This window comes from Scyliorhinus torazame, chromosome 6, assembly GCF_047496885.1.
Source record: "Scyliorhinus torazame isolate Kashiwa2021f chromosome 6, sScyTor2.1, whole genome shotgun sequence".
Lineage (NCBI taxonomy): Eukaryota > Metazoa > Chordata > Chondrichthyes > Carcharhiniformes > Scyliorhinidae > Scyliorhinus > Scyliorhinus torazame.
Window position 1 is genome coordinate 102,765,259 of NC_092712.1, and position 23,538 is coordinate 102,788,796.

Sequence of the window (23,538 nt, forward strand, 5' to 3'; positions counted from 1 at the left end):
AAGATGGATCACTCTGCAAACAGTCAGCCGACCTATCCTCTGAGAAACACTTCCTTAGACTTTTGATTCTGGATTCTGGGCTCATGTAAAGCTAGCACTTGTATTTTTTATTGTGGTCTTGCCCTTTTGTTCCCTTACCCCTCTTTTATTGCATGGGTGCAAAAGGGGTAGACGTTGCAAAACCCCTCCTCGCATTTTGTGTGTGTGTGAAATAAACCAACCATATTTTATCTTACTCGTGTTTGCTGTGTGAGTTATTCACAGAGGATTGGAACACTCAAAATCTACGGGTTATGCCACCACTTACATAGAGGGGAAACCAAAAATCAAAAACACCTTTCTGTACATGGACAAGTAAGTGAGAGGAGAAACCAGAGCTGTTTCAATTAATCCCCCTTCCTGTCCATAACAATACTAACTAGTCCCAACTATATAAATGGTACCTACAGCTCTCTCTAGGCCTTTATCCACACTTACCTCCTGCCCTCTGTTGCCAGGTGGCATTAAAGCCTCTTGCATTGCCATTTGAATTTGTCTTAAATCGGATAGTCATGTAGTTTCCCGTGCTGGAGACCACTAGTGGGCTGTTTGGTGGGCGGCTCGTACACAATTGGGCCAACTGCACAGAAGTAATGTCTGGACCACCATACACCTGAACAAGACAAAAGATACCTCAATATAATAACATTCTTTGTGACAGAGACAATTCCTTTGAAGTTGCAGTTACTTGAGCAAAATAAATCTCAATCAATGTGGGACATTTTTTTTAAAAAACTTAGTTTCCATTTTCCGAACAAGTTAAGTTTTTACATTTTTAAATTCAATGAAATAAAGTTGTGCGGCACCCGATCTTTGTATTGTGAACAGTATTTCCAACTATTTCTAGGTGACTTTGTTGCTGAACTGATAATCTACATGGGCAAACACTCACAGAAGTGAAATGAAGAGATAAATGAATGGGTATTATTTAAAGCTTAGACCCAAGGACATCTGCATAAAGCCTGTGGATTTAGTCTGGCTTCTACTGCTTTCTGCTTTATTAGTTCCATTGATTTTAATGTTAAAGTCAGCATTCCAAACTTCTGAGCAATACTTAACCCATTTTATAGGCCTGGCAAATGCAAGTGGAAAAAAATGCTTTGCTAAAAATATAGTTGTGTGCCCATTAGGGAAAAATAAAAACCTGAAGAAAATCTACAGTGAAGCCATAAAATACAAAACACAACAAGCTACGTGCTTTGGAAGCACTCAGTGGAAAATAAACCAATATAACGGAAATCAGGCAGCAAAATAGAAAGAAAAGCTTGAGAATCTTATAAATCTGAAAATGCTGGAACTGCATGTTGCAGAACAAAATCATTTCGGTATAATGCTTGATCTGAATTTGTTGAACTTGGAGGTAAGTTTTGTAGCAGGTTAGTGCCACCTCCAATCCTACTAATTTCTCTCTTGTTCTGCCTACATTACTCCATTGTCTCTCTCAAGCACATACAATTGTGCCTCACATTGCACAGAATACTCAGTTTCTTTCTGAACACTTTCAGTGAAATCAAACCACCACATTGTATTCTTGGAAATTGGTCTCAGCAATTTTGGATAAATTATATATGCTGCTTAGTTATTTTGTTCCTTTGATTTTCCAGGAAGAATGAAAAGCCTCTTAAATAAGACACATTGCTTTAGTACAATACTCAGACTTCGGGAGTGAGTTTATTTGAAACAGCAATCCTGAACAGGTGAGTACTCTTGTACTCCAAATAATAGAGATGCATCTTGGAAAGATGCTAATCTATTTTACATCTTCAATTCACCGATTAATGGATTAGATAGGCTATTTTCTCTCTATATCCAGGTTTTCTGATTAGAAACAAAATGGTACTAACCAGCAGCCAAAGATCAGGCTCAGCAGTAATCTGATGCTTATTGTCTTAATTCTAACCTCAGAATGGTAAACCTTACTTTGCAGTATGATTTTTTTTCATTCCTTTGACACATCCTTATGATCTGGCTGGGTGATTGCTGACTTGTGGTAAATTATGACATTTGGAACCTAATAGAAATGTAATTTTATTTCACATTGGTTTTCAACGACTAATGAAAAGCCAAGCCTTCATCCCATCAGTTTGGGTTGCATTTATAGTCAGATCTCCACTGTTAAAAATCAAAGACATAACCCCTCCCTGCTTTTCTTTTAATTGATAACTGTTCTCAGGGAGCAAATGGCCACATCTACCCTCGGTCATTGCCCTCTTTATATTTGCTGAAAGAGGTTCTGTGACATACTGAGCCTTCTATTGCTTGAAAGGAGAATCTCACAGCAGTAGCTGCTGTTGTTTAAAAGTTACATTGTGCGGTTTTCAGTTTCTGGCCCTCTGCTGCTCCAGTTGGGAGTAGGATCCAAAAGGTCAATAATGTGAAAACGACATTTCTCGATTATATAGATGGGCTGAATGACTGTAGCCCAAAGCAAAGGCAGCCAACATTGCCGTAAAGGAACTTAAAAAATTTGTTTCCACCATCACTATGGCTTCCAAAGAAGCACAGAGGAAGAAAATACCACTATCTCAGTTTTTAGTTCCCCTGAGAATAACTTTTTCTTCCCCGGCAACTAAGAATGCTCTCTTTTTACTTACACAGCTACTGCTAAAGCCAGGACTACCACCCGATGCAGCAATGTAAAATTAAGAAGGTATAAGATACAGTCATTCATTGAGGATCCAACCCAGCGCTTGTGAAATAACAATAACAATCTTTATTAGTGTCATAAGTAGGCTTACATTAACACTGCAGTGAAGTTACTGTGAAAATCCCCTAGTTGCCACATTCCGGCGCACGCTCGGATACACTGAGGGAGAATTCCGAATGTCCAATTCACCTAACAAGCACATCTTTCAGGACATGTGGGAGGAAACCGTAGCGTCTGGACTAAACCCGCGCAGATACAGACTCTGCACAGACAGTGACCTAAGCCGGGAATCGAACCTGGGTCCTCGGCATTACAAGCACCACTGAATCCTAAACTCAAATCAATTTCAACCTTTTACATTTTATTCAAATTGTTTATTGTTCTATTCATTTATGGGATTTTGGGTGTCGCTGGCTGGGCCAGTTTTTACTGCCCATCCCTAATTGCCCTTGACCTGAGTGCCATATGGGCCATTTCAGAGAGCATTTAAGAGTCAACCGCATTGCTGTGTATCTGGAGTCACATGTCGGCCAGACTAGATAAAGGTGCCAGATGTCCTTCCCCAAAGGACATTAGTGAACCAGGTGAGTTTTCAAAACAATAGACAGTGGTTTCATTAAAGAAGAAACAAGATATAACAAATCTTTTGAATTTTGAGTTTAATACCTCCAAGACATCCAAATTGCATGTTTGGTGATATTCCACATCAAACTCATGGACGGTGAGCTCAATACTGCTGCCAGAATCTCCTTCAATGAACCAGATACATTCCCGATTATGTGGATACCTGTTCGGATAGTCTGGGCTGCTGAATCCTCCTTTAGACCCAAGCAATTCTCCACCACAGCCTGGAAGAAAGGTTAAATATGATGAATACAAAGCAAAGGACAACATAATCACATACCGTGTTACTGTAAGGTAAAGTCGCCACAGGTGACCATAGGCTGCTTTCCCTGTTGAAGGGGAGAGCTGGCTGGTGGTGATTTAACCTGAGGATCACCACATCTCAGGTGAAGAACAAGGTTGAGAGGCTGGGCCTTCACGAATAACCTCTGTACAGTCTGCAGAATAGAGCCAATCTGACAATTATTTGCACAGAGTGGTGATAGAGCTGGTAGATTAACCATTTAGGACAGTTGAAAAGAGTAAATAGTGCAGATGTTGAATTGCAAGGCAATCGATGAGGCAATGTTGAAACACGAAAGAGGTTTATTGAACTAAGATTAATTATATACTTTAAATTAGTTAAAGGCAGGGAGGGCTCAGAAGAGATTAGTAAAGTTTCCAGAACAAGTAATAGAACAAAGAGTATGGAAAGCGGCAGGAATCTAACTTCAGGCACAGCAGATAAGGGGACAACTACGAGAAGGGGGGTGGTCAACGCAGGACTGAGGGTGTTGTCATGATATCCACATCAGCATATCATGGTGCAGTCACACACACACTGAAGGACAGGCAGTTGGACCAACCAGCACACACATGACATCGCAGCCAATGACCAGTGAGAGCACACGCACTATAAAACAGGGAACACCACAGTTCCCGCTCGTTCTACCAGGAGATAGCTCAGAGCACAGAGCTCACAGCGTGCCACTCAGACATAGACCATGTGCTGAGTGCCTCACTAAGTTAGTGCTAGGGCTGGGTCCACAGGTTAGCTGGTGAAGCACGTACCCAAGCCAGCCGTTAGTTGTAACCGTTGTTAAGATAATAAAACAGAGTTGTACCATCTACAGCCATGTTGGATCATTTGTGCAGCAGAACACCCAACACGACAGGTGTTATACCTAAATTCATGCAGTATACAAAACAAGGTAAATGAGCTTGTAGCACACATTGAAATTGGCACGTACGATGTCGTGGGCATCACAGAAACACGGTTGCAAGGGAATCAGGGCTAGGATCTAAATATTCAAGGATATGTGTCCTATCGAAAGGAAAGGCAGATGGACAGAGGGGGCGGGATTGCATTGTTAGCAAGAAATTAAATTAAATCGATAGCAAGAAGCGATATAGGATCAGAAGACGTATAATCTGTGTGGGTAGAGCTGAGGAATTAAAAAGGGGAGAATACAATATTAAAGTAGCTACCGGGAATCTTGAAAACTGATTGAAAAAAGTTTCTATCGGTATGTAAAGAGAAAAAGATTCACAGAAACAAAAATAGGCCTCTGACAGTCAGAACCGGGGGAATTCATAAAGGGAAACAAAGAAATGGCTGAGGAACTAAATTTGTACTTAGCTTCTGTCTTCACAAAGGAAGACACAAATAACTCTGGAATGGTTCCTACAGATTGGAGGATAACGAATATAATAATAATAATCTTTATCATTGTCACAAGTAGGCTTACATTAACACTGCAATGAAGTTATTGTGAAAAGAATATAAGCCCGGAACTCAAAAAGTGAGGTAGAGAGAAAACAGGGAACTATAGATCAGTGAGCCTAACATTAGTAGTAGGGAAGTTGCTGGAGTCTATTATCAAGGATTTCATACCACAGCATTTGGAAAGCAGTGGTGTAATCAGACAAAGTCAGCATGGATTTACAAAAGGGAAATCATGCTTGACAAATCTGGAATTCTTTGAAGATGTAACAAGTAGAGTTGACCAGGAAGAATTGGTTGATGTGGTTTATTTACATGTTTTTCAGAAGACTTTCGGCAAGGTCTCAGGTAGAAGATTGCTATGTAAAGTTAAAATGCATAGGGTCGTGGGTAGTGTCTTGAGATGGATAGAAAGCTGGTTAGCAGACAAGAAGCAAAGGCAGTGGCTAGTGGATTACCGCAGTCTGTGCCAGGACCCCAACTGTGAACATTATATATTAATAATTTGGACGAGGGAACTAAATGTATTATCCCCAATTTTGTTGATGGTACAAAGTTGGGTTGGAGGGTGAGCTGTGAGGAGGATACAGAGATGCTTCAGCAGGATTTGGACAGGCTGAGTGAGTGGGCATATGCATGGCAGATGTAGTATAATGAGGATAAATGTGAGGGTATCTACTTCGGTAGGAAAAATAGGAAGTCAGATTGTTATTTGAATGGGTGTAAATTGAGAGAGGTGGATACTCAGCAAGACGTTGCTGTCCTCATGCATCAAACACTGAAAGTAAGCGTGCAGGTACAGGAGGCAGTAAACAAGGCATATGGTACATTGGCCTTTATAGCAAGAAGCATTGAGTATAGGAATTGGGATGTTTCACCACAATTGTATGGGGTGTTGGTGAGGCCACACCTGGCGTTTTGTGCGCAGTTTTGGTGTCATTATCTAAGGAAGGATATTTTTGCTATGCAGGGATTGCGGCAAAGGTTTACCAGACTGATTTCTGGGATGGCGGGACTGTCAAATGAAGGGAGGCTATGTTGGTTTGGATTATATTCATTGGAGTTTCGAAGAGTGAGGAGGGCATCTCATAGAAACTTATAAAAGTCTAACAGGATTACACAGGGTAGAATCAGATAGAATGTTCCCGATGGCGGGGGGAGTCAGTGAATTTTTGTCAGTCTAGTGCAGTGAAAGTTTCTGAACTTTGGGGTGGCATAGGAAGTTTATTGAGAAGATCCATATCTATGTAACTCAGAGGAAGAGTAGCAGTATAGATTGGCAATGACAGGAAGCACAAAGTGGATGGGCAGGAATCACCCGCACCCGGCGGGGCGGCAGGTCCCAGCGGGACGGAGTGGCGTGAACCACTCCGGCGTCGGGCCGCCCCAAAGGTGCGGAATCCTCCGCACCTTCAGGGGCTAGGCTCACCCTGGAGTAGTTGGCGCCCCGCCGGCCGGCGGGAAAGGGGCTTGGCGCCACGCCAGCCGGCGCAAGTCGGCGCATGCGCGGGAGCGCCAGCGTGTGCTGGCGTCATCTCCGCGCATGCACAGAGGGATTCGCTTCCGCACCGGGAATGGCGGAGGACCACGGCCTCCGGTGCGGAGCAGTAGAGTGCCCTCACGACACAGGCCCGCCCACGGATCGGTGGGCCCCGAACGTGGGCCAGGCCACCATGGGGGCACCTCCCAGGCCAGATTCCCCCGCGACCTCCCAAGAATCCTGGAGCCAGCCCGCCCAGCCAGGTCCTGCCAGTAAGGGATCTACTCTAATTTACGCCGGCGGGACTGACAAAGAACGGGCAGGACTTCGGCCCATTGTGGGCCGGAGAATTCGGTCAGCCCCGGGGCCCATTGAGTCACCCCGGACCCCGCCATTCTCCGAGGTGGACGTCGCAACTTACGCCGGGGCAATTTCTTGGGGGCCGGGAGAATTAGGAGGACGGCGGGGGCAGGATTCACGCCGACCCCCGGCGATTCTCCCACCCGGCGGGGGGTCGGAGAATCCCGCCCGATATCTTTCACACTGTGAGATGGTTTGCCGTGGTATTCTCCAAAGGTCAGCTTTGGGTCCATTACAGTGCAACTTAGATTTGGGAGTAAGGAGCATCATTTTAAAGTATGTAACTTACAATAGTCGGGATAGTGATGAGGATAGTTCTAGGCTTCTGGGTGACAGGATGGCGAAGTAGCCAGAAATATGGTAGATGGAGTTCAATGTGGAAAAGTGTGAAGTGATTAACGGTGGAAGATGAATATAGAAAGACATGGGGCTGGATTCTCCATTTGCGAGACTAAGTCTCCACGCTAGCGTGAAAACGGTGGTGTTGTACGCTTGGAAAACTGGCGCAAAACGGCCACTGATTTTCTGCTCCGGGGGCGGGGAAGGGGTGGGGGAGAGGAAGGGGGGCTAGCAAGCACCGTAGAGCTCCCAGCTCTAGCTGCTGATATGGCCTGGAGCACTGTGCGTCCGTGGCCATGCATGCGCACGGAGGCAGCCTGCAGCGGCTGTGTTGTGCTTCATGGCGGACGCAGCCCGCGGACCCGGCCTGCAAAAATAGTTCACCCCTTCAGCCGGCTCGTGCACCCCAGACCGCCCCCCCTCCCCCCCCATAGTGCCCCCAGCCACAAATAATGCTCCCCCCCTCCCCGAAGTTTGGCGATCCCCTGACTGGCGGCGCTGGACTGAGTCCGCAGCCACCACGCCGAATTCCCGAAGGCTGAGACCACATGTGGCCCACGCCGTTGGGAACTCGGCCAGTCGGGAATGGAGCATCGTGGGGCGGGCCTCAGGCCTGAGGCCGTGGATACGGCATGCAGCATACTCCTAGAGTATGACACTTTTCAGGGGGCGGAGCATCGCGAGAGCGGCGTCGCCCCCAATTTCGTCATTATCAGGGATTCTCTGCCCCATCGTCAAACGCAATTTCAGCATTTGGGAATCGGATAATCCAGCCAATGGTATTATATTAAAAATAGTAGAGGAGCAGGAAGCCATTGATGTTCATGTTCACCAACGTATAGGAAAGTAAGGCAAGATGATATGGTTAAAAAAGCATAGTTATTACTTAGGTTTATGAATAGCGGCATAGAATGTAAATACAAAACATTTGTGCTGGAACTTTATAATTCAACGTTAGCTAAAAATACAACATTTTCAAAAACAGTCTACAGGGTCAGTTAGTGTAAAAAACAAACACCCACTGTTGGAATTAATTGATTTATAGGCCGTCTGGTATAGCTGGAGGATAACATTAACCAGCTGTTACTGCAGTTTAGATAAATTAATTGTTGACATTTTGCAAGGGCTGTTATTACAGCTGAGCCCATTATGAATGCTTGGTTGAGTTTCAAAAGCTTTAAAAATATATCTCAGTGAGTAGGGGGGGGGGTGTTGAGTCCACATTTTGATCAACAGTGTTAAAGGGCTATAAAAGAATGAGCTTTCTCTGATGTTTCTTTGCTTTGACAACAGATTGACTGCTTGAGTGGAATTAAACGTTTTAATTAGGTTTCCTGGAGGAGAGCTTTTTTGTTATCAAATGCGTATGAGTGAGAGCTCTCTTAGCTTTTTAGAAGCTTAATTTCTTTTCATCCCCGCATGACTCCTGAGGTCTTCCTCTGGTGGATACTTGGCTATGGAGGTAGCATGTGGAGGTATAAGGGAGCATAGAGATGGCATGCAGGTTTGAGGGGGCATGAAGGATGGGTGGGTGGTTGAGGGATAGAGGGTCTAACAGCCTTTTATACAACTAGGCCAAAGTCTTAGAGACCCAGGCGGGTCTTCTAACCAACCTGGAATGGCACTTGCCCACCTCTGAACTGCCTATTCACTGTGCCTGCCTAATCACACACGTACTAACCCATATACAGAAAAAAATGCATGAGTAGGTGCATATATTCAGACCTTTGCCTGCAACCATGCAAAACATATCCTCACTCACATGCGTGTTCCAGCACATTTAAACATATGTTCAAGCATGTTCACATAAACGAGTCCCCACTCTACACAATTTCTAAAGTAGTCCAGGGTCTGATGAGAAATTATCATCCTTTCTTTTTATTAGTTATAAATAAGTTGAAAAATCTGTGTTCAAGGGCAAATGAATAATAGTTTGTCATAAATCTTGTTCTCGTATCTCATGTTTATATTTCCAGCGTAGGGTTAGTGGTATCACAGCAGTGTTCCAATAAGGCACAGAAAGAGATCCAAGTTCAGAAAAGTTGATTACTAATGTTTCTAGAGGAGAATTGTCAGTACAAATGTCCTGTTGAATATAGCCCTAAATTCTGAGATCATCAGGGTTCTCAAGTTGCTGACTGATGATGGGTTCCTTTGGCTTCAAAGTGAAATCCTCATCCTGACAGTGCAAGGTTGGAACATGTTCTTATTATTCCAAAAGCACGAAGTGAAACCATTGCTTCTTGGCTGAACCAAATTAAACTGTCGAAAGGCAAGGACTAGCCTTCAATTGTGTTATCTAGATATGTTCAGAGGATGGGAGCGGCGTCTCAGGGGCAGAAGTTGAAAGCACACTGAAAGCTTGAGTCTCAAAATAGTAAGTTGAGGTAAAACCGAGGAACTTGGAGAGTTATTTTGTACTAACATATCTTAAGAAATGTTATTTTCCTTTTGCAGTTATGGCATTTCCACATTTTGATCTTACACTTTGAAATGTGTCAGAAAATAATAGTTCAGTAAATAATGGGCAGTGTTCTCCTTTTGGGAGACTATGTTGTCCCACCTCAGATTTGCGCTCGAGCTGGGAGTGACACCCAGAGGCAGTTCACTATCCCTTGCCATGCAAATTTATGAATGGCAGGGATTGCAAGAGATTCCTGGTATCAGGCTGCCAATTTGAGCGGGCGGCCTGATAGCGAGGTCCGATGGCTAGACCCCTCCCCCTTATAAAACCAATCCGCACCCCACCAAGGGAATTGCTGGGTCACCCCCTCCCCCCGCACCACAGTATGCATGCATGAGGGTGCCCTAACCCCCACACTACCGACACCCCAGGAGGGACCACCAAAGCACAGACCCCCATCAGAGACCCCAAACCCATAACAGAGATGCCCCATAACAGAGACCCCTCCAGCCTCATAACACAGATAACACAGATCCCTGCCTGGAAGCTAGAGAGCGGTCCAGACAGAAAGAATGAAAAAAATCACTGCTTTAAAACTCACCTGTCATCTACAGCTGTTGTAAATTCCAAGAAAGAGAAAACCACAGCCAGAATTCTCCATCTGGGATACTTAGGGCGGGATTCTCCGATTGCCGACGCCAAAATCACATTTGCCTATTGGGCGGAGAATCCCTTTTGACGCCACAATTGTGGGCAATGCCTGTTTTGGATACTCCGCCCCTTCCAAAATGGCGTCATCGGTGAGTACGCCGCACGACGTTGTAACAGCCTCAGGATGTCACCTGAAGATCCTCCCCCAATGCTCCTCCCCCAATGGGCCGACTTTCCGACGCCGTGGATCACTTGTCGTCTAAGGTTCCATCAACCTCGCGTGCCACAGTAGCGGCGAAGCCGTTATGCCGACCGGGCGGGGATTCAGCGGGGGCTGGGGGGACTGGTGGGGGGTGGTCCCAGGGTGGCGAGTTGGGTTACAAGGGGGCATAATCTGGCAAGCCGGGTCCGCACGTGGCCAGCGCCATGTTGTAAGGCGTGACCGCTGCTGGTTGCCGCTGTGCGCATGCACGCCCATGGACCCGGCATTTCTCCAGCCCTTTCTGTTGCCGGGGGTTTAACGTGGCGCGGCTGTTAGCCCCCCACTGGGAGGAGCTTCGTTGCGGGGCCGGTGCCGACTTTTTCTTCGTCAGACTGGACACATGCTCCAGACATAACCTTAAAATTGGAGAATCCAGCCCAAAGTGTTGCCGTCAGGATTGAACAACGTTGTCATTCGCACTTCTTTGGGGGGGCGATATTTGGTAAGCGAGTCAGGACATGCAAATAGGCCAGCACTCTGCCTGCACGAATTGATAACAATTCCTGGCCCAGTAGGCGTTCTAACCACTGAGGCAAGAGTTAGTGCCAAAGAGTCTGGCAACTGGAGCTGTTTTAAGCGATCCACTAATCACACACTCACTGCAACCGCGCAGATGGCTCACAGAAGACCTGCCCCCTGAGTTTGGGAGTCCAAGGCTGACCCACTGCTCCATGCCAGTCAGGAGAGGAGGAACACCTTCTTCCCAGGTGGGTCACAGACTCAAACTTGCCCCTCTGAGAGATGGTAGGAGAGGCAGTCAGCGTTGCCAACCTCACTAGGAGGAGACGGTTGGTGATCTGGAGAGGTGGAGGTCACTAGTGAGGCCTCTGCCCTGAGAGGGGCAAAGATTCAGGGAGGGTGCCAAAGGCCACAGTGCAGGGGTCCTTTGGTTGGGGTGAGCTCTGCTAATCCCCTGCTTCCTCTACAGTGGGGCTGTGTTTCTGAGGAGTGCCAGCACCTGGTGGGCTCCTAATTGAGCTTGGCCATGTCCATCCCCTTAATGAAACAGCTGGGTATGAGGGGTCCAGAGTTGTGGTCTGGTTGGGCTCCCAGATGACCAGAGGCTCTCTGAACATTTAAAGGACACAGGCAGCTCTCAGCAGTGTGAACAGCCATGAGCCTGTTAGTCGCACCAAAGGGGCATTTAAAACATATATTGCTGCAATGGTGGTCTGCCCCAGGCCACTCCGTTCCCGAGGGGGACACTCTGAGTCTACAGACGTGGCACCAAGCCCTTGGCCAATTGACTTCAGGAAGCAAAGTATTGTACACACCCCAGTCAGCATCAACGGGGCCGAGGTGGAGATGGTTAACAGCTACAAATGTCCACATTGAATCTTACCAACTTTTACAGATGCACCATAGAAAGCATCCTATTGGGCTGCATCACAGCCTGGTATGGCAACTGCTCGGCCCAGGACCGCAAGAAACTTCAGAGAGTCGTGAAAACAGCCCAGTCCATCACACGAACCTGCCTCCCATCCATTGGCTCCAGCTACACCTCCGGCTGTCCGGGGAAAGCGGGCAGCATAATCAAAGACCCCGCCCACCTGGCTTACTCACTCTTCCAACTTCTTCCATCGGGCAGGAGATACAAAAGTCTGAGAACACGTGCGAACAGATCCAAAAGCAGCTTCTTCCCCGCTGTTACCAGACTCCTAAACGACCCTCTTATGGACTGACCTGATTAATACTACACCCCTGTATGCTTCACTCAATGCCGGTGTCTATATATTTACATTGTGTACCTTGTGTTGCCTTATTATGCATTTTCTTTTCTTTTCATGTACTTAATGATCTGTTAGAACTGCTCGCAGAAAAATACTTTTCCCTGTACCTCGGTACACGTGACAATAAACAAATCCAACTAATCCAGGCAGCCCCCAATCAGATGGCCTGACAATTTTTGAGGCTTTTTCAGAGATAGTTTTTAGCCTCCCGCTCCCCCCCCACCCCTACTCCCATGGCGCCCAGTCCCCACTTGTAAATACATGCACTAATTTGTGCCCGTGAGAGTTCCATCTAAGGGGACAGAGCATTGCGAAGGGGTGAGCACACCATTAATGGTATTAAAATCCATACAAATGACAGTCATGCATGGATCCGCAGGCGTGGGGCGCAAACCTCGGTATCACCACCAGCGAAAGACCAGGTTTTTCGTCAAACGAGGATTCCCACCCACTGTGGTTGACAGGGCCCTCAACCGTGTCTGACCCATCACCCATACCTCTACCCTTATCCCTTCTCCGCTCTCCTAGAACCAGGATAGGTCTCTCTTATCCTCACCTTTCACCCTGCCAGCCTCAAACGACTATCGTCCACCATTTCCACCAACTTCAGCATGATGCCATCATGAAACATATTTTCCCTTTACTGCGCCCCCCCCCCCCCAATCGGCATTCTGCAGGGACCACTTCCTCCGAGACACACCAGTCCACTCTTCCATTACCACAAACCCACCATCCTGTTCCCACAGCACATTCCTCTGCAATCGCAGAAGGTGAACTACCAGCCCCTTTACTTCCTCCCTTTTCACCGTCCGAGGTCCAAACACTCCTTTCATGTGAAGCAAAACTTCACCTGCACCTCCTTCAACTTGGCCTACTGTATTTGCTGCTCCAAATGCTGTCTCCTCTGCATTTGGGAGATTAAATGCAGACTGGGTGGCTTCTTTGTGGAACCTATTTGCCCCGTCTGCAAGTATGACTGCAACCTTCCAGTCGCTTGCAATTTCAACTCAGCAACTTGATCTCATGCCCACATGCCATTTTAGGCCTGCAATGCTCCAGTGATGCCCAGCGTAAATTGAAAGAACAACACCTCATCTTCCGAGTAGGCACATTACAGCCTTCTGAACTCAACATTGAGTTCAACAACTTTAGACAGTAAACTTCCCCCTCCATGTTAAACTGACACCTCCCCAATGTTTTGTTGTCAGTTGTTTATCAGCCACCACCTCTCCCTGACTTAGCCACTTGGCCCTGACTTTCCAGTTGCTGCCATTAACACATTCTGCTAGCTTACCTTTTGCCACCATTAACATTCATCATACCTTAATGGCACCATTAACAACTTTCCTCTTTCCGTCATGTCCATGACAAATTTGTCCATATCTCCTTTGCACCAACTTATCCCCTGTCTTCTATTCTGTCCCATTTCCTCCTCCCCCTTTCCACTATATCATTCTGTACATTTCTACCTTCCTTCAGTTATAAAATTGTAAAGAATTGTCATAGAATCCCTACAGTGCTGAGGGGGCCATTGGGCCCATCTAATTTGCACCGACCCTTCAAAAGAGCATCCTATCCATGTCCTCCCCCGCCCACCTTTGTAAAAGGATCATTTAGATCCGAACCATTAACCCTGTTTCACTCCACAAATGCTGCCAGGTTTCTGTTTTAATCCTAGAAAAAGGGAAATTGTTTGTGGTTGTTGAAACTCAATCATCTCAACCCTATAGAATTTCCTCAGGATAACGTCCTAGGTCCTCCGGTCCTCAGTTGCTTCATTAATGAACTTCATAGGGTCAGAAATGGGGATGTTCACTGATGACTGCACAGTGTTCAGTACATTCTCATCTCCTGATGTACTGAGGCAGTCCATTAAGACATGAGGCAAGATCTGGACAACATTCAGACATGGCCTGATAAGTGTCAGGTAACATTGATATAAAATGGCATTACCATTGCTGACTTCCCCTACACATCAACATCCCAAAACTTACAACTGACCAGAAACTTAAACCTACAAATAACTACTGTGGCTACAAGAGCAGCTCAGGAACTGGGGATTTTCTAGCGAGTAACCCATCTCCTGACTCCTCAAAGCCAATCCACCATTCAAACACACAACTTAGCAGTGTGATGGAACACTCTCCATTGCCTGAATGAGTGCAACTCCAACAGCAGGCAAGAAGCTCGACACCATCAAAGGGAAAAGCCATTTGTTTGATCAACACACCATCCACTTTAAAACATTCACTCCCTCTGCCACTTGCACACAATGGCAGCAAGGGCTGTGGGGAGAAGGCAGGAGAATGAGGATGAGAAAATATCAGCGATGTTTGAATGGCGGAGCAGACTCGATGGGCTGAGTGGCCTAATTCTGCTCCTATGTCTTATGGTCTTCTGGCAACATGTACCATCTACAAGGTGGACAACAACAACTCACCTCGGTTCCTTTGACTGCACCTTTCAAACCTGCGACCTCTACCACCTTGAAAGAGAAGGAAAACAGGTGGATGGGAACACCATCACCATCTCGACGTGGAACGATATCATCATTCCTTCACTGGCACTGGGTTAAAATGCTGAAACTCCCTTTCTAATGGCACTGTGGGTGCTCACAATGCATGAGCCACACCAGTTCAAGAAGGTGGTTCGCCACAACGTTCTTAAGGATAATTAAGGATGGCAATAAATGCTGGTCTTGTCAGCAACACTCGTAACCCAAGAACAAATTTAAAAATCTAGTTGGATATTGGTATTTTTCATCTAGCAATTTCCATGTTCCCCTTTGTCACCTTTGGGCATACTTTATCCCTCATGTACCAAAGAGCAAATAGTGGTGAAGATCCATTAAGTCTGATCCTCACATATCTTGGAATATTATTGCAACTGAGGGCAAGATTCAGCGGCTTCATCGCATCTGACTTGATGTGGGGATGAGACCATTGAATCTCGCGAGAGATCTGGATCGGGAATCGCGGTGCTCAAAACATTTCATGACATCCCGCCCAATTCACCCTGGGCCCGGGATTCACCGGCCTTGCCAGTGAGGTTTAACCGGGCCCCATTTGGTACTGGTTCACAAAGTCTAATGGTACCTGGGGTAGGAGGGGGTCTTGCTGGGAGTTGAGGCCCACAGGTGGTTGGGGGCAGGGAGTGGTGCTACCCTGGCACATGGCACACCCCTGCCACATGGGCACCTTGGCACTGCCAGCCTGGCAGTGCCAAGGTGACCAGGTGCCAGATTGCCCGTGCCAGGGACCTGGTCCAGGGGGAGCTTGAGGACCCCAGAAGAGGTGTGTTGGGTGACGTGCAGGAGAGCTCGCCAGTGCAGGAAATGACTTAAAGAGTGACCTTGATGGGCAGTTGCTCGCCGAGGCCTAAAGAAACAGCAAAGTGCTGTTGAATAGCAGGGTCTTTCCCGATGCTGAAGGTGCTGACAAACACCCCGCTAAACATGCCATTCAGCGAACCTTAATTTGAGTCCGCTGAATCACCCCCTGTGTCTGTGCCTTAATGCTAATGAGGCTGACGTTTCTACCAGACCCTCCTGCTTCACCTTCCTCCCATAATGACTACTCTCTGACCAAATGCTAACAGTTTGTGTTTTTTTGAAACAAGAATGCCTCAGCAAGGAACCAAATCAGGCTTCAGGTGGGTAAAATATTTTTTAACCCTCTCTCCACTGCCCACTCCGCCCTGACCCACAGAAGAATCTTTGTGCCACCGCTTCCTGTACTCATGGAGCATTTAGCAGATGATCGGGAAGTAAAATTGACCATCATATCCCTAAAACAGTTTAAGCATGAATAATGGTTTCAAAATGAGCAATTGAAAACTGGTGTTTTTTTGTGGCTAGTCCTAGTCATCCGTACACATTTATTTTTGGAGTCACCAATCACGTTAAAACAAAGGGAACTGTTTCCAGCAGTTGTCAGTGCAGGAGACAGCCATTTCCTTTCATATTTTCTAACGACTCATATCCCTTCCTTAATTCCTTGTGGAATCACTTCTGTCCAAACCCCTCTAGCATCAACTGCTTCTGGTTAATTTTTTTAAATTATGTTGTTTTTTTTTGAAGAGCAGCTGCCTTTCTACAAAATCAAGTGATTGAAAAACGGTTTCATTTAGATGTCAAATATCCAGCCTAATCTAACCTAGACTAGATGGTATGCTGGCAAACAAGCAGTGGGAAATGTTTAAGGAAGCAATTCGAAAGCTGGAACCACAATACATTCCACTGAAAAACAAAGTGTGGAATTTTACCGGATTTTCTCGAGCCCCAAGGGCCGAACAGCATTATTGAATATATTTAAAGTTTGGGTAGACAGATTTTTGGTCTCTCGGGGAATCGAGGAATACAGATCTTACTTCATGGTGGAAAAGGCTCGAGAGACTGTGTGGTCTCCTCCTGCTCCTATTCCTCGCGCTCTTACACAAAATGAGATGCATCACATTAAAATGTCATAATAACAATCGTGCGAATGTTACTGGAATATACCGTGTGGCCAATGTCCTCTCGGGTAATGAAAACGGTAATCGTTTAAAGTTAACTTTAGTAATCAGACATGAGGGAACAGCAGCTAGACAAATGAAAGCTTTATGAATGCATTTATCACACAATGATTTTTAATGACTGCCTTGGAATAAAAATTAAAATATACAATAACAACCAGCTGGCTCCTGTCTTTTTAAATTCAGAAATCCAAGTGAAGGACAAAGACCCCAAATGCTGGACACCAGTGGAAGACAAAAGAAAAGAAAAGGCGAAACAGTTCAGGAAGCCACAATACCATTGTTCAGTTTTAAAAGCTTAAAGTTTTAAGCTGGGAGGAAAGACCAAAAGATGTAAGGAATTCCACAGTTTTGACGTCAGTGGGATATATCAGCAAGAAACTATTAGACCAATGCTAAAGTGGTAATCACAGTTAAAAAGCATTGTGATCGTAAAAAGAAGTATTTCCCATCATCTGGGAGGGACTGAAACCATATGGAGCTACTCCCATTTTCATCATAAACACACTACAATTTTTGTAAGATTTATGTAATTTTCTTACATGTTTGCAAGAAGAAGAAAAGGTGTGTTAACATGATTCAGGACAATCCCTTGTTAAAATGAACATCTGAAAGATTTCTAACAATGTTGTTGAGAGTATTGCTAAACTGGAAAACCTTGCTAACTTCTAAATGATGTAACGCTTCCTGATATGACATATTCAAAGAAGGATTGTTAAATTGGGCTAAATTTTCATTTTCACCACCTTGCGGGGTTGGTAATCTGTCAGAATGAATTGGCAGTCTGTTTCTGAGACCACCCAATTCTCAATCAACCGGTACTGTGAACGAAAGTGCAATTTTTCAGAAAGGGTTTGCTGGATTTTCCATTCAGTGTCAAGATTCCATCATTGGGATCACATGAAATGAATGAAATTAAAATCGCTTATTGTCACAAGTAGGCTTCAAATGAAGTTACTGTGAAAAGCCCCTAGTCGCCACATTCCGGCGCCTGTTCGGGGAGGCTGGTACGGGAATTGAACCCGCGCTGCTGTCATGCCTCGGTCTGCTTTAAAAGCCAGCGATTTAGCCCAGTGTGCTAAACCAGTCCCAGATCATGTGGGCCGCAACAACACACTGGCCGGAATTCGATATCCCGTTGGGATTCTCCTTTCCTGCCGACAGTGGACCCCCACCCGAGGTTTTCCCGGCAGCGTGGGGTGGCTCCAATGGGAAATCCCTTTGACAAGTGACGGGAAGATGGAATCCTGCCACCAGCGAATGGCACTCCACCGAGAAACACATGGCTGGGGGTTCAGAGAATCCTGCCCACTGTGTTGGGAATAGGTGAACTGGCCAATTAAGGGCGATGGTCAGGCTCCCAAGGTTGGAAGGTCAATAGGAGACCCTCCACAATGACACCAACTGAGGTGGGAGCTGCTGTTGCCTGCACACAGAGAGAGCAGGAGAGAGACAAAGCGAGACAGAGGGGGAGAGAGGGAGATCACACTGAAGGCAACCTTTGAAGACCAGGTAAAAAATGTTTCATTTAAAAAAGACCACAGCAGCCAGGCCTTGATTGTGGAAGGACAACCCCTCCAGTGGATGGCCAGCAGCCGCAGCTTCAGTCTAGTGGCCAAGGCAGGGAGTGGCAGGGGTTTCTTGGCAGGAGAAATCATTGCCCGCCTCCCCTCTGGAGGCTGCCTCCTCTCACTGGCCATGTTTTGGCCTGCTGTGTGGGGCCCACCTGCTGCCTGGAAAGGCCTTTTAATTACCGTATTTGGTAACCTGTGGTTTGTCAGTAGGTATCCATTCCATCCCAGACCTGGCCTTCTTGAAAGTGGTTCTTGCGTGTAATGATGGCAGCAGACTAGCATGCTGGCAGTGTGATTCCCAGCCTTTACACCTCCAGGCCTGCCCACCAAACAGCCTTCGAAAATTCTGCTCAGAAAATCTGTAATATTGAGCACAAAAACCTGAGGCAGTGCAGTGCCAGGGCATTACCGTCTACCCGAATGTTTGGGCAGTGCACAAGGAGCGTTACCATTCATTGCATTGCTATTGCTGACCTGGCAGTTCTTGATGGCCCTTCTCTGTCCCCACAGGAGAAGATAGCCCTTAACAGGTAGGAAAGGGCCCAGCCAGGCAGAGGGATCCTGGGCATCACAGTCCTCACCCTCGATGAGGAATGGGACCTGAAGATCGCACGGTTGGCCGAGGACAGAGCGGTCACCAACAGCGAGGTTGGCCTGTTCCGCAGAGGTGACCAGTCACCACCCCCTCGCCCATATGACCTGCCTCAAGTGAGTTGTTCATGCCAGACAAAATGATCCCTCCCACGCGATGACCACGTGCAGGATCTCCATCCTATGCGGTGGGCCATCCGGGATAGTCCCCTCCGCTGCCATCCAAGAGGACACCTCAGAGGAGAGCTCCGAGGGTGAAGAGAGTGGGAGAGAGATGGAGGGAGGGGGTGAGAGGAAGGGGGAGAGGAGTGAGATGACGGACAAAGCCTCGTCCTGTGAGAAGCGTGCGAGGATGAAGGCCTCCCTGGCCCTCCTGGTGTGCCGGACCTTCACCACCACCTGTCCTCCATCCTCTGGCTGCTCCCATGGGTCCTCCCTGGGCTCGCCCTCCAGCTCCTCCTGGTCCGGCTCCTCCACAGACAAGGCCACATGTTAATCCTCGCCCCGCTGCAGTGCCAGGTTGTGTAAGGCACAACAGACCACCACAAAGCCGGCAACCCTCTTGGGGGGGGTGTACTGCAGTGAACCACCAGAATTCAGAGTGCACCAGGCATCAGACCCGCATTTTCAGCATCCCGATGCACCGCTCAATGACAGCCCGGGTGGCCTTTAATATCGGATCTCCGCTTCGGTCTCCGGCTTTCGCACTGGCATCATCAGCCAGGACCCAATCTCCCAAGAGCCAGCCTGTCTCCCTGAGATGGTCCTCGAACATGCCGGGGATCTCCAATTGTCCGAGGATGTAGATGCCATGCCTATTCCCTGGGAAGCGTGCACACACGTGCATGATCCGCAGGGGGTGGTTGCGCCTGAGTTGAACATTCAAGGAGTGGAACTCCTTCCTGTTAATGAAGGACACTTCCTGATGCCCCAGTCTGCGCAAGGCAACTTGTGTGCCATCTATTACCCCTTGGACTTGGGGCATTCTGGCGATGGAGGAGAATCCTGCTGCCCGGGCATCTTGGTGGGCTTGGTCCAGCTTATCTTCATGCATGCAGTTGTGCGCTGTAGCTTGGGAAATGCCACACAGGTCCCCACTTGAGCCTTGGAATCAACCCGTAGCAGAGAGGTTCAGGGTTGCCGTGACCCTGATGCCCACCAGGAGTGGGCATCCTCCTTCTCCACAGGGTGCCTAGGCCGCAAGGACCTGTCACAGGTGCCACACCGTCTCCCTGCTGAGACGGAGCCTCCTGTGGAACATGCTCTCCGTCATCTGTTCAAACAATGAACGATGCCTGTACACCTTGGGCCGTCGCCAGTGACCGCCTCTGGGTCCCTCCCCTGCCTGTTACATGGTTGGTGTGGCGGGCCCCTGCATATGGGTTGCCACCTTGAGCCTCCGTTGAGGCTGCTGCCATCATCTTCTCCGGTGTCTGGCCGCCTTGCCTGCCACCAACACCACGAGGGATGCTGCTGCAAGGTCAGCAATACCCTGAGAAGGAGAGAGACCGACAGTCTGTAAGGACATCCACCTTGGGACTCTTGACTCCCCCAAGAACCCCCCCCCCCACACCCACACCTGCCCTTACGAGTCCTGCCTTGTCTCAGAGTGGCATCCACCGAGTCAGTTGTGCCGGAGGACTCGGCCCCATGCACTCACCCCCCCAGCCACAGTAGTAGCCCCTCGATCCCAGGCCACAGACCCCTCTGGTTGTAGGATATTCCCGTGCTTCAGCCCAGCTCTTGGGTGTTTGATTGTTGGCTGCTGCCTCTGTGATGTTGATGCTCCCAAGGTTCAGGCAAAGTGTCCCGGCCTAGCAGTTTGATTGGAATGCTTGGCAACAACACTCATCGGACACATGGCACGTGGACACACAGTTTTGCACTTGAGAGTAGTGAAGTGCTCTTGCATAACTAACAATGTCAATTCCTTATTAGCAATAACCTTCAGCTGTGTAGCCAGAGGCTGCTCACAGTCAAAGGGAGTTAAAGGGGCCTACAGCATACATCCAAACAAGGGCTTGGTCCTTGATGTGTTTAGTAGGTCAGGCAAGCAGCAGCTGCAGCTGCCCCGATATGGGTATAACATTTAGGGTGATAGCCTTTAGGACCCGTAGGCACTGAACCCCCACCCCTCCAAACCAGGGGCAACCCCCAGCCAATGGCGGCCAGCACCTCCTGACCAGGTCCTGTTCCCCGACCAGGACCAGCACCCCTTGGACCCACCCACACTAACCCCCCCCCCAGCACCGAGGCAGCTGCCCCAATGTCCTTGGGCTGCCTGCCTGAGAATTAAGATCCCCTCAGCAGCCATTGCGCTAGGTTCCCATTTTTAAATCGGAGTTTTTAAATCGGCACCACGTGACCGCTCGCCACAGAGCCGATGAGATCATGGGAGGCCATTAGATTGGGCGTCCACCTCGCTAATGAGATGGAGATTTCCCTTAATTAGCCTCAATTGGTTTTGCGCTGCTTCTAGGCAGAATCTGGGTCCCTCCAACAGGAGCGGGCCACTTCGAGAGCAAACCGCTCAGCACCCGGTTTGGGTCATCCCGCGATCTAATCGGCCCGCACGGATCTTCGCCGGGCGCAACGCCTCACTGGCTTTGATCCTCCAAATGTTTTAGTTTCATGAATGGCTCCAAGGGTGTCTCTATGTTGAGGGACCCTCGTGTTTCTCCAACCTGCTTCAGCAGCATTCTCCTTTTTTAATGGAGCTGCCAATGCTCTATAAATGCTGACCCTCTGATCAGGCTCCTGATGCTGCTGGCCCACTACCATCCTTAATACGATGATGAATGCAGAGGCAGCCAATTTCCACGGAGATTGATCCAGCAGCCTCACTTCCAACATTTCAGGTTCTGACATCGAGGTCCCAGAGTCTGAGGTAGAATCCAGCCCATTAACTCGGTTTCTCACTCCACAGATAGTGCTGAGAACTTCCAGACTTTTCTCTTTTAATTTCAGATCTCCAGCATCCACAGTACTTCGCTTTGCCTTTGTAAACTAATTCTATTTTTGGAACTATCCTATCTAAGCAAAGACCACTGATAATTGCCTGTTCCGTTCAACGTTTAAAATTGATATGAATTCAATTGTATCGGTGAACAATCATAAGTGTCCTTTGAAGCTCTCTGAGCACATATTCTAAGAGCGAGCCAGGAAAAAAATAGTCCATATGGTTTAAGAGAAAATGCTGCTCAGTTCCATAGCCCAACATCTTGGGCGGGATTCTCCGTCAGCTGATGCCGGAACCAGGATTGAGCGGAGAATCGGTTCCGACGCACAAATCACAGTGGGCACCAATTTCACGCCAAATCGCAATTCTCTGTCACGCCGACAATGCATTCCAGGATGCACATACAGTAAACGCCATTGGCATATCATAGTGGGCCCGATCCAGTATTCTCCGGGGCCTCCATGATTCTCCTCCTCCAATGGGCCGAATTCCCGACGGCAAGGTTGACAGGGCTGAGGTACGGAAGGTTTTCAACATCGCCATAGTTTGCTGACTGGGGGGGCGTCTGCCAGGGCCAGGTAAGTATCGGAGGGGTGGCCAGGGGGTGGGTTGTCTGGTCGGGGTGGAACAGCATTGCCGCAGCCTGAAAGGGAGCCATGGAGCTGCACACACCACTAACTGTCCACTGTGAACTTAGGGTCACTGGTCCTATGGGTGTCCCCCCAGAGTACCCCCCCCCCCCCCCAAGGAGCCCTCTGACCCCAGCCGACTCATCAGCTGTAAGGGTGTGCTCCAGTGCAACCCAACCAGTGCCATCTTTTTGCCTGGGATGGTATATGTGGGGAGTGTAATGTGTCTATGTGGCAGCAGCTTGTCAGCCTCCTGAGTATCAATCGCGAATCCGGTGAATCCAACCCCATTTCTCAATGGAATCGATTGTATTCCACGTGGTGCCGGTGCTAGTCCCTCAACAGTCACTGAATCGGTCCAGGTGTGGTGCCAGTTTTGCTGTCGTGGAAGACCATGAATCCTGCCCCGGTGTCAACACTTAAACCGGGGACTAAGTCCCCACACGGGCGGGAAAACGGGCGCCGACGACTCTGGTGTCAATGGGCTCAAAAAGTGAGGAATTCTCCACTTACCTCCACTTTCTCGGGAGCTAGGTGGATGCCGGAGTGGTTGGCGCCGCTCCAGCCGGCGCCGAACGGACTGCGCGAGTTTGCGCATGCGCCAAAGGGCCGGCGTGATCTCACGCATGCGCAGAACCGCTGTCATATTCTGGCACATGCGCGGGGTTCTCTTCTCCACGCTGGCCATCGCGGAGCCCTACAGGGGCCGGCGCGGCAGGAAGGAGTGCCCCCACGGCACAGGCCCGCCCGCAGATCGGTGAGCCCCGATCACAGGCCAGGCTACCGTGCCTCCCCCGTGGTCGGATTCCCCCGCGCGCCCCCCCCCCCCCCCCCCCCCCCCCCCCCGCGGACAACCCCAGCCGACTTACCTGCCAGGTCCCGCCGTGTGGAACTATCCGTAGTCCACGCCGGCGGGACTGGCTAGAAACGGACGGCCGCTCGGCCCATCGGGGCCTGGAGAATTGCCGGGGGAGCCACTGCCAACGGCCCCCGACCGGCGTAGCGTGAACCCCACCCGATATATGGCGCCGGAGA

General features: G+C 48.4%; 1 protein-coding gene and 1 long non-coding RNA gene across 2 annotated transcripts in view; both read left to right on the top strand.

The window, feature by feature from the left end:
• Window positions 1-23,538, top strand: part of cubn (cubilin (intrinsic factor-cobalamin receptor)) — a 604,171-nt gene that overhangs the window by 260,554 nt on the left and 320,079 nt on the right. The window lies entirely within an intron of this gene.
• Window positions 1,271-17,595, top strand: LOC140424924 (uncharacterized). Its single transcript, XR_011947729.1, has 3 exons — window positions 1,271-1,399; window positions 1,644-1,736; window positions 16,937-17,595. It is a non-coding gene; the product is annotated as an uncharacterized lncRNA (long non-coding RNA).